Source organism: Heterodontus francisci, chromosome 5, assembly GCF_036365525.1.
Source record: "Heterodontus francisci isolate sHetFra1 chromosome 5, sHetFra1.hap1, whole genome shotgun sequence".
In the NCBI taxonomy this organism is placed as follows: Eukaryota; Metazoa; Chordata; class Chondrichthyes; order Heterodontiformes; family Heterodontidae; genus Heterodontus; species Heterodontus francisci.
In genome coordinates this window covers 97,417,124-97,429,639 of record NC_090375.1, presented here as the reverse complement: position 1 = coordinate 97,429,639, position 12,516 = coordinate 97,417,124, and the positions used below count along the sequence as shown (strand labels likewise).

The 12,516-nt window shown below is 42.9% G+C and overlaps 1 protein-coding gene across 1 annotated transcript in view; it reads right to left on the bottom strand.

The window, feature by feature from the left end:
• The window catches only part of sntg1 (syntrophin, gamma 1), a 599,108-nt gene that overhangs the window by 158,157 nt on the left and 428,435 nt on the right, over positions 1-12,516 (bottom strand). The gene's annotated exons all lie outside the window — the stretch shown is intronic.

Here is a 12,516-nt window from a genome sequence, read left to right as displayed (position 1 = left end):
TCTGCGAACATTGTGCCATTGTTTAAAAAGGGTGCGAGGGATAGGCCAAATAATTATAGGCCGGTCAGTCTGACCTTGGTGGTGGGTAAATTGTTAGAATCTATTCTGACGGAAAGAATAAACTGCCACTTAGAAAGGCACAAATTAATCAGGGACAGTCAGCATGGATTTGTTAAGGGAAGGTCATGTCTCACTAACTTAATTGAGTTTTTTGAGGAAGTAACAAGAAGGATTGATGAGGGAAGTGCAGTGGATGTGGTCTACATGGATTTTAGTAATTTGACAAGGTCCCACATGGTAGACAAGTCAGTAAAGTGAAAGCCCATGGGATACAGAGGAAGGTGGCAGGTTGGATCCAGAATTGGCTCAGAGACAGGAAACAAGGGTAGGAGTCGATGAATGTTTTTGTGAATTAAAAGCTGTTTCCAGTGGTGTTCAACAGGGCTCAATGTGGGGTCCCTTGCTGTTTGTCATATATATTAATGATTTGGACTTAAATGTGGGAGACATGATTGGGAAATTTGCTGATGACACAAAAATTGACCGTGTAGTTGATACGAAGAGAATAGCCGTAGACTCCAGAATGATATCAATGGTTTGGTTGAGTGGGCGGAAAAGTGGCAATGGAATTCAATCCAGAAAACTGTAAGGTTTGGGGAGGGCAAATAAAGCGAGGGAATACACAATAAACAGGAAGATATTGAGCGGGGTAGAAGAAGTGAGAGACCTTGGAGTGCATGTCAACAGGTCCCTGAAGGTGGCAGGATAGGTAGACAGAGTGGTAAAGAAGGCATATAGAATGCTTTCCTTTATTGACCAAGGTATAGAATTCAAAAAGCAGTCTAGGCAGTACCATTGTGCCTTAAATGAACTGGAGATGATAACATCTTAGAATCTCTGAACCTGTTCCCTTTCAAGTCCACCAGCACAGAAAAACCAACCTCCTAGTGATAAGTCTATAAGCAACTAACTTTGTGACCTGCTGAAAATCCACCTCTTCGAGAGAATCCTGCATCAACTTCAATATACAACTCCAGCTATTGAATTCACCTAATTATACTTCAGGAGTAAAAACGCCTTCTTCACCAAGCCTGCAACACATGTTTTTTCCTGAGGCCGAGCCAAATTACGTGCTTTATGAACTATTCCTTTGCTTGTAATTTGTAAAAGTACACTATCCTTTTAGTGACTTTCTTTGTCGTATTTGTGTGTGTGTGAGTGGTGAGTGAGTGACTTAGCATTAGATTTCGGGGTGAATGTGCGAATAAAAATAATCCTCTTAAATCCATGAAAAGTGTGCTGCTGGTTATTCAAATTGGCCACAAACTCAGGGGTTAAGAAACACACAATCTTCCTTTTCAAAAACACATTGATTACGGACAGAAAAGGGAAAAAGAACTGGGGCTTCAGTTCTCTCTTAATTCTGTCCATAACATCTGTCAAGTGCATATTTGCAATTAGAATTAACTGACAAGAGCAAGGAATTGCTTACCATTCATACACACAAAGGGTTATACCAATACGAAAGGTTACCATTTGGGGTGTCTATGCTCCCACAGTCTTCTTGAGCATCATGGATCAGGTACTAAGTGGGATAAAAGGAGTGTGCTACTGCTTGGATGACATTTCAATTAGCAGTAAGATAGAGAAAGAGCACATTGTAAGATTGAACAAAAACCTAGATCAACTTCAAGAGTATGGCATCCAAGCTAAAAAACATAAGTGTTGCTTCATGGTGTCAAATGCCTCGGTCACCAAATAGATGGTGAAGGTATCCACCTAATGTAGGACAAGGTTGAGGGAATTTTGAAAGTAAAGAGACCAGAGAACCGAGAAAAACTTGGAATGTTCATAGGAATTGTTGCATATTATCCTAAGTTCATCCCTGACTTTGCTAATACGTTCGCTCCATTGTATTAATTGTTCAAAGACAGAAAAGATTGGGAGTTGGTTGTGGAGTGTCAGAAAGCATTTGAAGTGAAGAAAGTACTGACTAGTGATGCTGTTTTGACCCACTATGATCCCAAGAAACCAGTGGTTTTAGCATGTGATGTCTTACCACAGGGTCCAGGTGTGGTGTCATCTCATACAATGGAAGACAGTGTGGAGAAGCCTGTAGCATATGCTTCATGTACTTTAATGAAGTCAGAGCAAAAGTACTCACAAGTTGAGAAAGAGGCATTAGCAATCATATATGGTGTTAAAAAGTTCCATTAATACCTGTATGGTAGGAAGTTCATTTTGTTAACTGACCATCAAGACCTTCTCATCATATCTGGTTAAAGAAGGGAGTACTATCTCTCGCGGCAGCACGGCTTCAGAGATAGTCATTGATTTTGATGGCCCATCAGTACATATTAAATATCATAAGTCAGCAGATCACGTAAATGTGGACGTTCTTTTGAGATTTCCCATGAAGACTGATTCATTTTTAGTCAATGAGCTATTTATGAATTACTTTACATTACAAATGATATGTCAGAATAAACTCACAAGGATGTGACCCTCAGTAAAATACTCAAATTATGTCATGAATGGCTAGTCTAAAGAGTATGACGATGAGAAATTGCAAGAGTATTTCACGTAGAAATGAACTGAGTGTTGATAAAGGCTGTCTCCTATAGGGTTTAAGAGACATTATTCCACCAAGGTTTAGACATTGTTAGAGGAACTTCAAAAGCACACAGGGATCCATCCATATGAAAGTGGCACAGTGGCACAGTGGTTGGCGCAGTGGTTAGCACCGCAGCCTCACAGCTCCAGCAACCCGGGTTCAATTCTGGGTACTGTCTGTGTGGAGTTTGCAAGTTCTCCCTGTGTCTGCGTGGGTTTTCTCCGGGTGCTCCGGTTTCCTCCCACAAGCCAAAAGACTTGCAGGTTGGTAGGTAAATTGGCCATTATAAATTGCCCCTAGTATAGGTAGGTAGTAGCGAAATATAGGGACAGGTGGGGATGTGGTAAGAATATAGGATTAGTATAAATGGGTGGTTGATGGTCGGCACAGACTCGGTGGGCCGAAGGGCCTGTTTCAGTGCTGTATCTCTAAAGCAGTAGCAAGAAGCTATTTTTGGTATCCAAAGGTAGATAGAAATATTGAAGAGTTGGTAAAAATCTGTGAAGTGTGTCTCAGAATGAGAAATGATCCAACCAAGGTTCCTTTCATTTTCTGGTCAAACACAAGAAAACTGTGGGAACAAGTGGTTTGTCGATTTCTTTGACATGGAAGGGACAGAGTATTTTGTTTTGCTATCTATAGCTATAATAAGTGGATAAATGTTGAGTTTATTCCCAATACCATAAGTGACAAAACTATTGAGATTTTGAGAAGTTGGTTTGCATTACAGGGTTGCCAGAGGTGTTGGTCCACAGCTCACATCAGAAGAGTTTGAAATATTTCTCAGTAATAATGGAGTCAAACACACTGTAATAACGTCATATCACCCAGCATCGAATGGTGCTGCAGAAAAAGTGTACAAATTGTGAAGAGGTCTTTGCAGAAGTAATTGCTTGGTGAGAAGCTGGGCAGTAATTTCCATGTTTCTCTTTGACACAGGATAGACAATTTTCTGTTCTCCTACAGAATAACCCCACAGTCTACAACAGGTTGCTCACCTTCTGAGTTAATGTTTAAACATGCTCCTAGGACAAGGTTTAGTTTGCTTAAGCCTGATGTTAATAACAAAGTAAGAGAAAAGCAAGACAAAGTGAAGATGAGTTATGATACACGAGGCATGAAACTTAGAAAGTTCAGTGCAGGTCAGAAGGTCATGGTGTAAAAACACCGAGGTGATAAGGAGAAGTATGTGTTTGAAATTGTAAAAAGACTAAGTACAATCACATATCTAGTGAGGATTGGAGAGAGACTCCATCAGTGTCATGTAAAGCATTTGCTTGAAAGAGGAAATCTGACAAAGGGAGAGCAGGAGTAACCTCCTATAGTCCAAGTTCCTATAGTTCCAAGTGAAAGTCAGAAAGAAAGTACAAGTCACAAAAAAATTGAAAGTTTGCCAGTATCACAGAATCCACCAGGAGAACTAAGTGAGCCAGGGTCTTTGATTAAGACTAACCAATCAACTTTAAAATCCTAACCATTAAGTGAAGTTGCTAGTCAAAGTTAAAGTTCAGGGTTGACACAGTCTGAGATGTCGAGACAGCAGAGTCAAGCTAATGGAAATGGAAGAAGATTTCCAGACAGAAAGAGAAAGAAGCCAGATAGGTTAATTGAAAGTGTGTAGGACAGAAGAAGAAATGAGTTGTTCTTTTCATTACTTCTTGTCAAATGATGATATTTTTGTTAAAGACATACTGGTGTCAAGGAAAATTTTTTTTTAACATGTAAATTACTCTGGAAATATTGGTCATATATGTTTTAGTTGTGATTACAGTAACAACAAGCATGCAACCCAACCTGTTACATTTCAGATGACATTTCTGATGAAAGGTCACAGACCTGAAACAATGGACTGAATTTTACCCTCTGTGGATGGGAGCCATCTATCGACTGAAAAGTCGGTGACGAACCCGTCTCTGCCTGGCCTGGGGATCCGGCCCGTATTTTACAGTCCCCAGGCCTTTCATTGGTCTGAGGCGGGACTTCTACTTCCTGGACACAGGAAGTCCTGCTTAATGGAGCTGCTGGCCAATCAGCAGGCCATCAGCTCTCTTTCCCAGTAGCGTCACCGGGAGCGACCCAGCCATCAGAAGGAAGATGAAGGATCGTCTCGGCTGGGGTGATAGGCCAGGCAAGGGTGGTCGATTGGGGAGAAGGGGGGTTTTGGGGAAGTTTGGGGCATCAGGGCAGCGGGCAGGCTATTTTTCCCCGCCGCCGCCCTGCGCAAAGTGTGCAGTGGAGGTGGGAGTGGATCAGGAAGGGCCCCTGAGCCTCCCGCTCCATTTTACAGCCCCCTGCCCCAGCCACCATACCGCTCTTGGGGGGGGGCGGGGAAGCGTAAAATTCAGCCTGTTGGCTCTGTTTCTCTCTCCATGGATGCTGCTGGAGCTGCTGACTGTTTCCTATGCTTTCTGTTTTTGTTTCGGATTTCAAGCATCCGCAGTATTTTTCTTTTATTCTATTAAATTTCAGGTATTTTATTATAAGTTTTCTTTAAGTGGCTTAGGAGTGTAATGTATTGAACTGGCTGAGCATTTTGTATACTGCCTCTCTGCTTCCCTCTCTGTTGGGGAAGTGTAAATAAAGTTCAACAATGGCTGCAGACAGTAAGACCGCATGTTAAACCTAGTGAATGCACAACAATCCTAACATTAACCTTCATTGCGGCTTTATAAAGAAAGAACAAACTTGCATTTGTATATCTGTAAAGTTAAGGTATGGCAGGGCAGCTCTGCTGAGTGGAATGTACAGCCTGTGGCATGTGGGAAGTCATGGACACACCATGTGTCCTAAGCAACCACATCTGCAGGAAGTGTCACCGGCTGCAGAAGCTTAAGCTCTGGGTTTCAGAACTCGAGCAGTGGCTGGAGTCACTGTTGTCCATCTGCGAGGCGGAGGACTACGTGGATAGCATGTTTAGGGAGGTGGTCACACCACAGGTTAGGAGCATGCAGGCAGATAGGGAATGGGTGACAACCAGGCAGTCTAAGCGAACCAGCAAGGTAGTGCAGGAGTCCCCTGATATGATCTCACTCACTAATCGGTTTTCCATTTTGGATACTGGTGAGGGTGATGGTTCCTCAGAGGAGTGCAGCCAGAGTCATATTTGTTCCATGATCTTCTGGTCAGTTATCCTCTGTGACCTTGTCCTACCAACACCTTCTCTTTTGTTATCTCTTGTCCCACCCCCACTTTACTGCTTAAAACCCTTTGCATTTCTAATATTTGTCAGTTCTGAAGAAGAGTCACTGACCTGAAACGTTAACTCTGCTTCTCTCTCCACAGATACTGCCAGACCTGCTGAGTATTTCCAGCATTTCTTGTTTTTTATTTCAGATTTCTAGCATCTGCAGTATTTTGCTTTTATTTGTTGCACCACAGGTGGCTCAGCGGCACAGGAGGGCAGGAAGAGGAGTTCAAGAGCCGTAGTGATAGGGAATTCGTTAGTTAGGGGAACAGACAGACGTATCTGCGGTCGTAAACGTGACTCCAGGATGGTGTGTTGCCTCCCTGGTGCCAGGGTCAAGGATGTCACGGAGAGGCTGCAGGACATTCTTCTGGAGAAGAGTGAACAGCCAGAGGTCGTGGTCCACATTCGTACCAATGACATAGGCAAGAAAGGGGATGAGGTCCTGAAAGCAGATTTTAGGGAGCTGGAAAGGAGATTTAAAAGGACCTCAAAAGCAGTAATCTCAGGATTACTCCCAGTCCTATGTGCAAGTGAGCACAGGAATAGGAGAATTGAGCGATTGAACACATGGCAACTGGTGGAGCAGGGAAGGCATCAGATTTATGAGACATTGGGACCGGTTCTGGGACAGGAGGGACCTGTGCAAGATGGTAGGGTTGCATCTTAGCAGGACTGTGATGAATATCCTCGCAGGGAGATTGATGAGTGCTGTTGGGGAGGGTTTAACTAAATTGTCAGGGGATAGGAACCTGAGAGGGAGCTCAGATTGGAGGGAAGCAAAACTTGTAACTTGTCTGCAGTGTGGGAACCAGGAGCAAGTATTAGAGAGGAATACCAAGGTGCACAGAATACTGGGGGAGACAGATAGCACGAGAATAAGGAATAGCAAGTTATTAGGTGGGGTCAGAGTAAAGGAGAAAGTAATAGAGTCTGAATCAGGGTTAATGCACAAGTATGTGACTGTACAGAGTATGGTTAATAAGACTGGTGAGGTACAGGCGCAGATTGCCATGTGGAAATATGATGCGGCTATAACAGAGACCTGGCTCAAAGAAGGGCAGGACTGGGTGTTAAATATACTTGGATACAAGGTGTTCAGGAAAGATAGGAAAGGGAAAAAGGGGGAGGGGTAGTGGTATTCATTAAAGAGAGCATTGCAGTGCTGGAGAAAAAGGATGTCCCAGAGGGGTCGAGGACAGAATCAATTTGTCTAGAGCTAAGGAACAAAAAAGGTGCAATTACATTGCTCGGTGTTGTCTATAGGTCACCAACTAGTGGGAAGGACATGGAGAAACAAATTTGCAAGGAAATGACAGAGAGGTGCAAATATTATAGGGTAGTTTTAATGGGGGACTTTAATTATCCAAATATAGACTGGGATAATAGTAGTGTAAAGGGCAGTGAGGGGCAGGAGTTCCTAGAGTGTGCTCAGGAAAATTTTCTAAAACAGTATGTTGCTAGTCCAATGAGAAAGGAGGCACTGCTAGACCTGGTTCTTGGGAATGAGGTGGGCCAAGTAGATCAAGTATCAGTAGGAGAGCATTTAGGGGATAGTGATCATTATATCATAAGGCTTAGGCTGACTATGGAAAAGGACAAAGAGCAATCCGGGGTAAGAATAATTAACTGGGGGAAGGTCAACTTCAATAGGGTAAGAATGGAGCTGGAGCGAATAATTGGAGTCAAAAGCTGGCAGGAAAACCGATAGATGAACAATGGGCTACCTTCAAAGAAGAGATAGCTCGGGCATAGTCAAGGTATGTTCCCTCAAAGGGAAAAGTAGAGCAAACAAATCCAGAGCTTTGTGGAAGACAAAAGAGATAGAGATTAAGATAAAGAAGAAAACATGTGCTTATGACAGATGCCAGGTAGAAAATACAATGGAGAACCAGGCTGAATATAGAAGATCCAGAGGGGAGGTGAAAAAGCAAATAAGAGAAGAAAAGAGAGAGCATGAAAAGAGGCTGGCAGCTAGCATTAAAGGAAATTGCAAATTTTTCTATAGGCATATAAATAGTAAAAGGGTAGCAAAAGGAGGAGTGGGGCCGATTAGGGACCATAAAGGGGATTTACACATGGAGGCAGAGAGCATAGCTGGGGTATTAAATGAATACTTTACATCTGTCTTGACCAAGGGAGAAGATGCAACCCAGGCAATGTTGAAAGAGGAGGTAAGCCAGGTACCAGAGGGGTTTAAAATTGATAAAGAGGAAGTATTAGATAGGCAGTCTGTACTTAAAGTGAATAAAACACCAGGGCCAGATGAGATGCATCCAAGGATACTGAGGGAAGTGAGGGTGGGAATCGCAGAGGCACTGGCCATAATTTTTCAGTTTTCTTTAGACTCTGGGGTGGTGCCAGAGGACTGGAGAATTGTAAACGTTACACCCTTGTTCAAAAAAGGGTGTAAAGATAAGCCCAGCAACTACAGGCCAGTCAGTTTAAATTCGGTGGTGGGAAAACTTCTCGAAAAAATTATTCGGGACAAAATTAATAGTCACATGGACAAATGCGAGTTAATTAAGGAAAGCCAGCATGGATTTCTTAAGGGAAAATCATGTTTAACTAACTTGCTGGAGTTTGTTGAGGAGGGAACAGAGATGGTTGATGATGGCAATGCTGTTGATGTGGTGTACGTGGACTTTCAAAAGGCATTTGATACAATGCCACACAACAGACTTGTGAGCAATCTTGTAACTCATGGAATAAAAGGGACGGTAGCAACATGGATACAAAATTGGTTGAGTAACAGGAAACAAAGAGTAGTGCTTAATGGATGTTTTTTGGGCTGGAGGAAGGTTTGTAGTGGAGTTCCCCAGGGATCAGTGTTGGGAACCTTGCTTTTCCTGATATATATTAATGACCTAGACCTTGGTGTACAGGGCACAATTTCAAATTTTGCAGATGATACAAAAGTTATAAGCATTGTGAACTGTCAGGAGGATATTGTAGAACTTCAAAAGGATATAGGCAAGTTGGTGGAATGGGCAGACAGGTGGCAGATGAAGTTCAATGCAGAGAAATGTGAAGTGATTCATTTTGGTAGGAAGAACATGGAGAGACAATGTAGAATAAAGCGTGCAATTCTAAAGTGGGTGCAGAAGCAGAGGGACCTAGGGAGATAGAAAAACAAATATGTCGGCAAATTTCTGAGTGCAAAAATTATAGGGCAATAATAGTTGGGGATTTCAACTACCCCAATATCAACTGGGATACAAACAGTGTGAAGGGCACAGAGGAGACAAAATTCTTGAACGGTGTTCAAGAGAACATTTTTAGCCAGCACGTAACAAGCCCAACGAGAGGGGGCGCAATTCTAAATTTAGCCTTCAGTAATGAAGCTGGGCAAGTAGATGAAATAACAGTGGGTGACCATTTTGGAGATAGTGACCATAATATAGTTAGTTTTAGCATAATTATGGAAAAGGACAAAGATAAATGTCATGCAGGCCCGCACCTGCCAAGAATGTTGGTTTTGTCATATGAACATTGATTTTTAGCTGCTGCTGGAGCGAGGAAATGATTTGTTAAACAGACCAGCCATGGCTGGAAAAAAACATTTGTATACTAACAGACATCGAAGGTGAGGAAGCGCATTCTAGGGCCTGCTAAGGAGGATACAATCCACAAGGGCCAGGACTGGTTAGACCAGCTGGTCACATGACTAACTGGCTGTTCCAGGGTTTTCTTTTGAACAGACCACTGAGAGTTTGAACTGAGAGGGACTGTTTGCTCCTGGACTGAGAAGATCTCTCCTGTCTGATCCCATCTCTTTCTCATAAGCCTCTGAATCTCTGAAAACACATGAACCCCAAGAGAGAAAAGTCTCCTATAGCGAACAAGGTTTAAGAAGAATACTGGGGCCCAACGAAAAGCAAGATCTATCTACAATCAAGGACTCTACAGTGAGCTCAAAGATCCATAACAAAAAACCCTCTTCAGGGATGGGCCTCGAATTTTTCCACTTCATTTCTTCTGCTCTGTTCTGTCTCTATCTACATGCATGTATCACGTGTGCATGCCTTGTGCATCCATAGGCATTAATTGAATTAGAGTTTAAGTTTAATAAATTTCAACCTTTCTTCTTTAAACCTAAGAAAACCTGTTTGTGCTCATTTCTTTGCCTTTTAATTGGAAAGAAGTGAACAAGGATTCACCTTGAAAGTGGATAAATCGCCAGGGCCGGATGGATTGCATCCCAGGTTGTTAAAGGAAGCCAGGGAGGAAAGAAAGGATGCACTAAGGATCATCTTCAAATCCTCACTAGATACAGGTGAGGTACCAGACGATTGGAGGTCTGCGAACATTGTGCCATTGTTTAAAAGGGTGCGAGGGATAGGGTAAATAATTATAGGCCGGTCAGTCTGACCTCAGTGGTGGGTAAATTGTTAGAATCAATTCTGAGGGACAGGATAAACTGCCACTTAGAAAGGCACAGATTAATCAGGGATAGTCAGCATGGATTTGTTAGGGGAAGGTTATGTCTTATTAACTTAATTGAGTTTTTTGAGGAAGTAACAAGGAGGATTGATGAGGGGGATGTGATCTACATGGATTTTAGTAAGGTATCCGACAAGGTCCCACATGGCAGACAGGTCAGTAAAATGAAAGCCCACAGGATACAGGGGAATGTGGCTGGTTGGATCCCGAATTGGCTCAGAGACAGGAAAAACAGGGTAGTAGTCGACAGATGTTTTTACGAATGGAAAGCTGTTTCCAGTGGTGTTTCACAGGGCTCAGTGCTGGGTCCCTTGCTGTTTAGAGTCAGAGAGTCAAAGAGTTATAGAGCATAGAAACAGGCCCTTTGGCCCATCGTGTCTGTGCCGGCCATCAAGCACCTATCTATTCTAATCCCATTGGTATATATTAATGATTTGGATTTAGATGTGGGAGGCATGATTGGGAAATTTGCGAATGACATAAAAATTGGCCGTGTAGTTGATAGTGAAGAGAATAGCCATAGACTCTAGAAAGATATCAATGGTTTGGTTGAGTGGGCAGAGAAGTGGCAAATGGAATTCAATACAGAGAACTGTGAGGTAATGCATTTGGGGAGGGCAAATAAAGCAAGGGAATACACAATAAATGGGAGGATATTGAAAGGGGTAAAAGAAGTGAGAGACCTTGGAGTGCATGTCCACAGGTCCCTGAATGTGGCAGGACAGGTAGATAGAGTGGTGAAGAAAGCATATGGAATGCTTTCCTTTATTGGCTGAGGTATAGAATACAAAAGCAGGGAACTGGATAAAATGCTAGCTAGGCCACAGCTGGAATATTGCGTATAGTGCTGGTCACCACGTTACAGAAAGGACATAATTGCTCTGGAGAGAGTGCAGAGGAGATTTACAAGACTGTTGCCAGGGCTCGAAAGTTGCAGCTATGAGGAAAGATTGGACAGGCTAGGGTTGTTTTCTCTGGAACAGAGGAGCTGAGGGGTGACTTAATAGAGGTGTACAAAATTATGAGGGGCCTAGATAGAGTAGACAGGAAGGACCTGTTTCCCCCAGCAGAGAGATCAATTACCAGGGGGCACAGATTTAAGGTGATTGGTAGAAGGATTAAAGGGGACATGAGGAAAAACGTTTTCACCCAGAGGGTGGTGGGTGTCTGGAATTCACTGCCAGGAATGGTGGTGGAGGCAGAAACCCGCACTTCTTTTAAAAGGTACTTGGACATGCACTTGAACTGCTGTAACCTGCAAAGCTATGGACCAGGTGCTGGAAGGTGGGATTAGATTGGGTGGCTAGTTTGTTCGGCCGGCACGGACATGACGGCCTGAGTGGCCTCCTTCTGTCCCGTAATTTTTCTAGGGTTCTCTGTTTCTATATGTGCATAATTCATTGAAGGTTTTAGGCCAGTTTGAGAGAGCGGTTAATAAAGCATATAGTATCCTGGGCTTTATTAATAGGCGCATAGAGTACAAGAGCAAGGAAGTTATGTTGAATTTGTATAAGTCACCAGTTCGGCATCGACTGGAGTATTGCATCCAATTCTGGGCGCCGCACTTGATGTGAGGGCATTGCAGAGAGTACAGAAAAGATTCACGAGAATGGTTCCAGGGATGAGGAATTTCAGTTATGAAGATAGATGGGAGAAGTTCGGACTGTTTTCCTTGGAGAAGAGAAGGCTGAGAGGTGATTTGATATAGATATTCAAAATCATGAGGGGTCTGGACAGAGTAGATGAAGAGAAATGGTTGCCACTCGTGAAAGGATCGAGAACATGAGGGCACAGATTTAACGTATTTGGTAAGAAAAGCAAAAGTGAGAGGAGGAAAAGCTTTTTCACACAGCAAGTGGTTAAAGTCTGGAATGCGTTGCCTGGTGGAGGCAGGTTCAATTGAAGCATTCAAAAGGGAAGGAGACAGTTATATGAAAAGGAAGAATGTGCAGGGTTCTGGAACTGAGGGAGTTGCTCTTTCAGACAGCTGGTGCAGACATGATGGGCTGAATGACCTCCTTCTGCACTGTAACGATTCTGTGATCTTGTGATCACCTTCTCTTATCCTCAGAATGTCCCAACACATTTCACAAACAATTATTTTTGATGTGCACTGTTATGTAGGAAAATGGTACAGTATTTATGCACAACAAAGTTTAAGAAACAATCCATGAGATGAATCATCAGTTAATCTGTTTATGGTGGTGTTGGTTGAGGGAGGAATGTTGTCCAGGATATTTGGAGAGCAATACTAATTTTGGTGCTCAAAACCTAC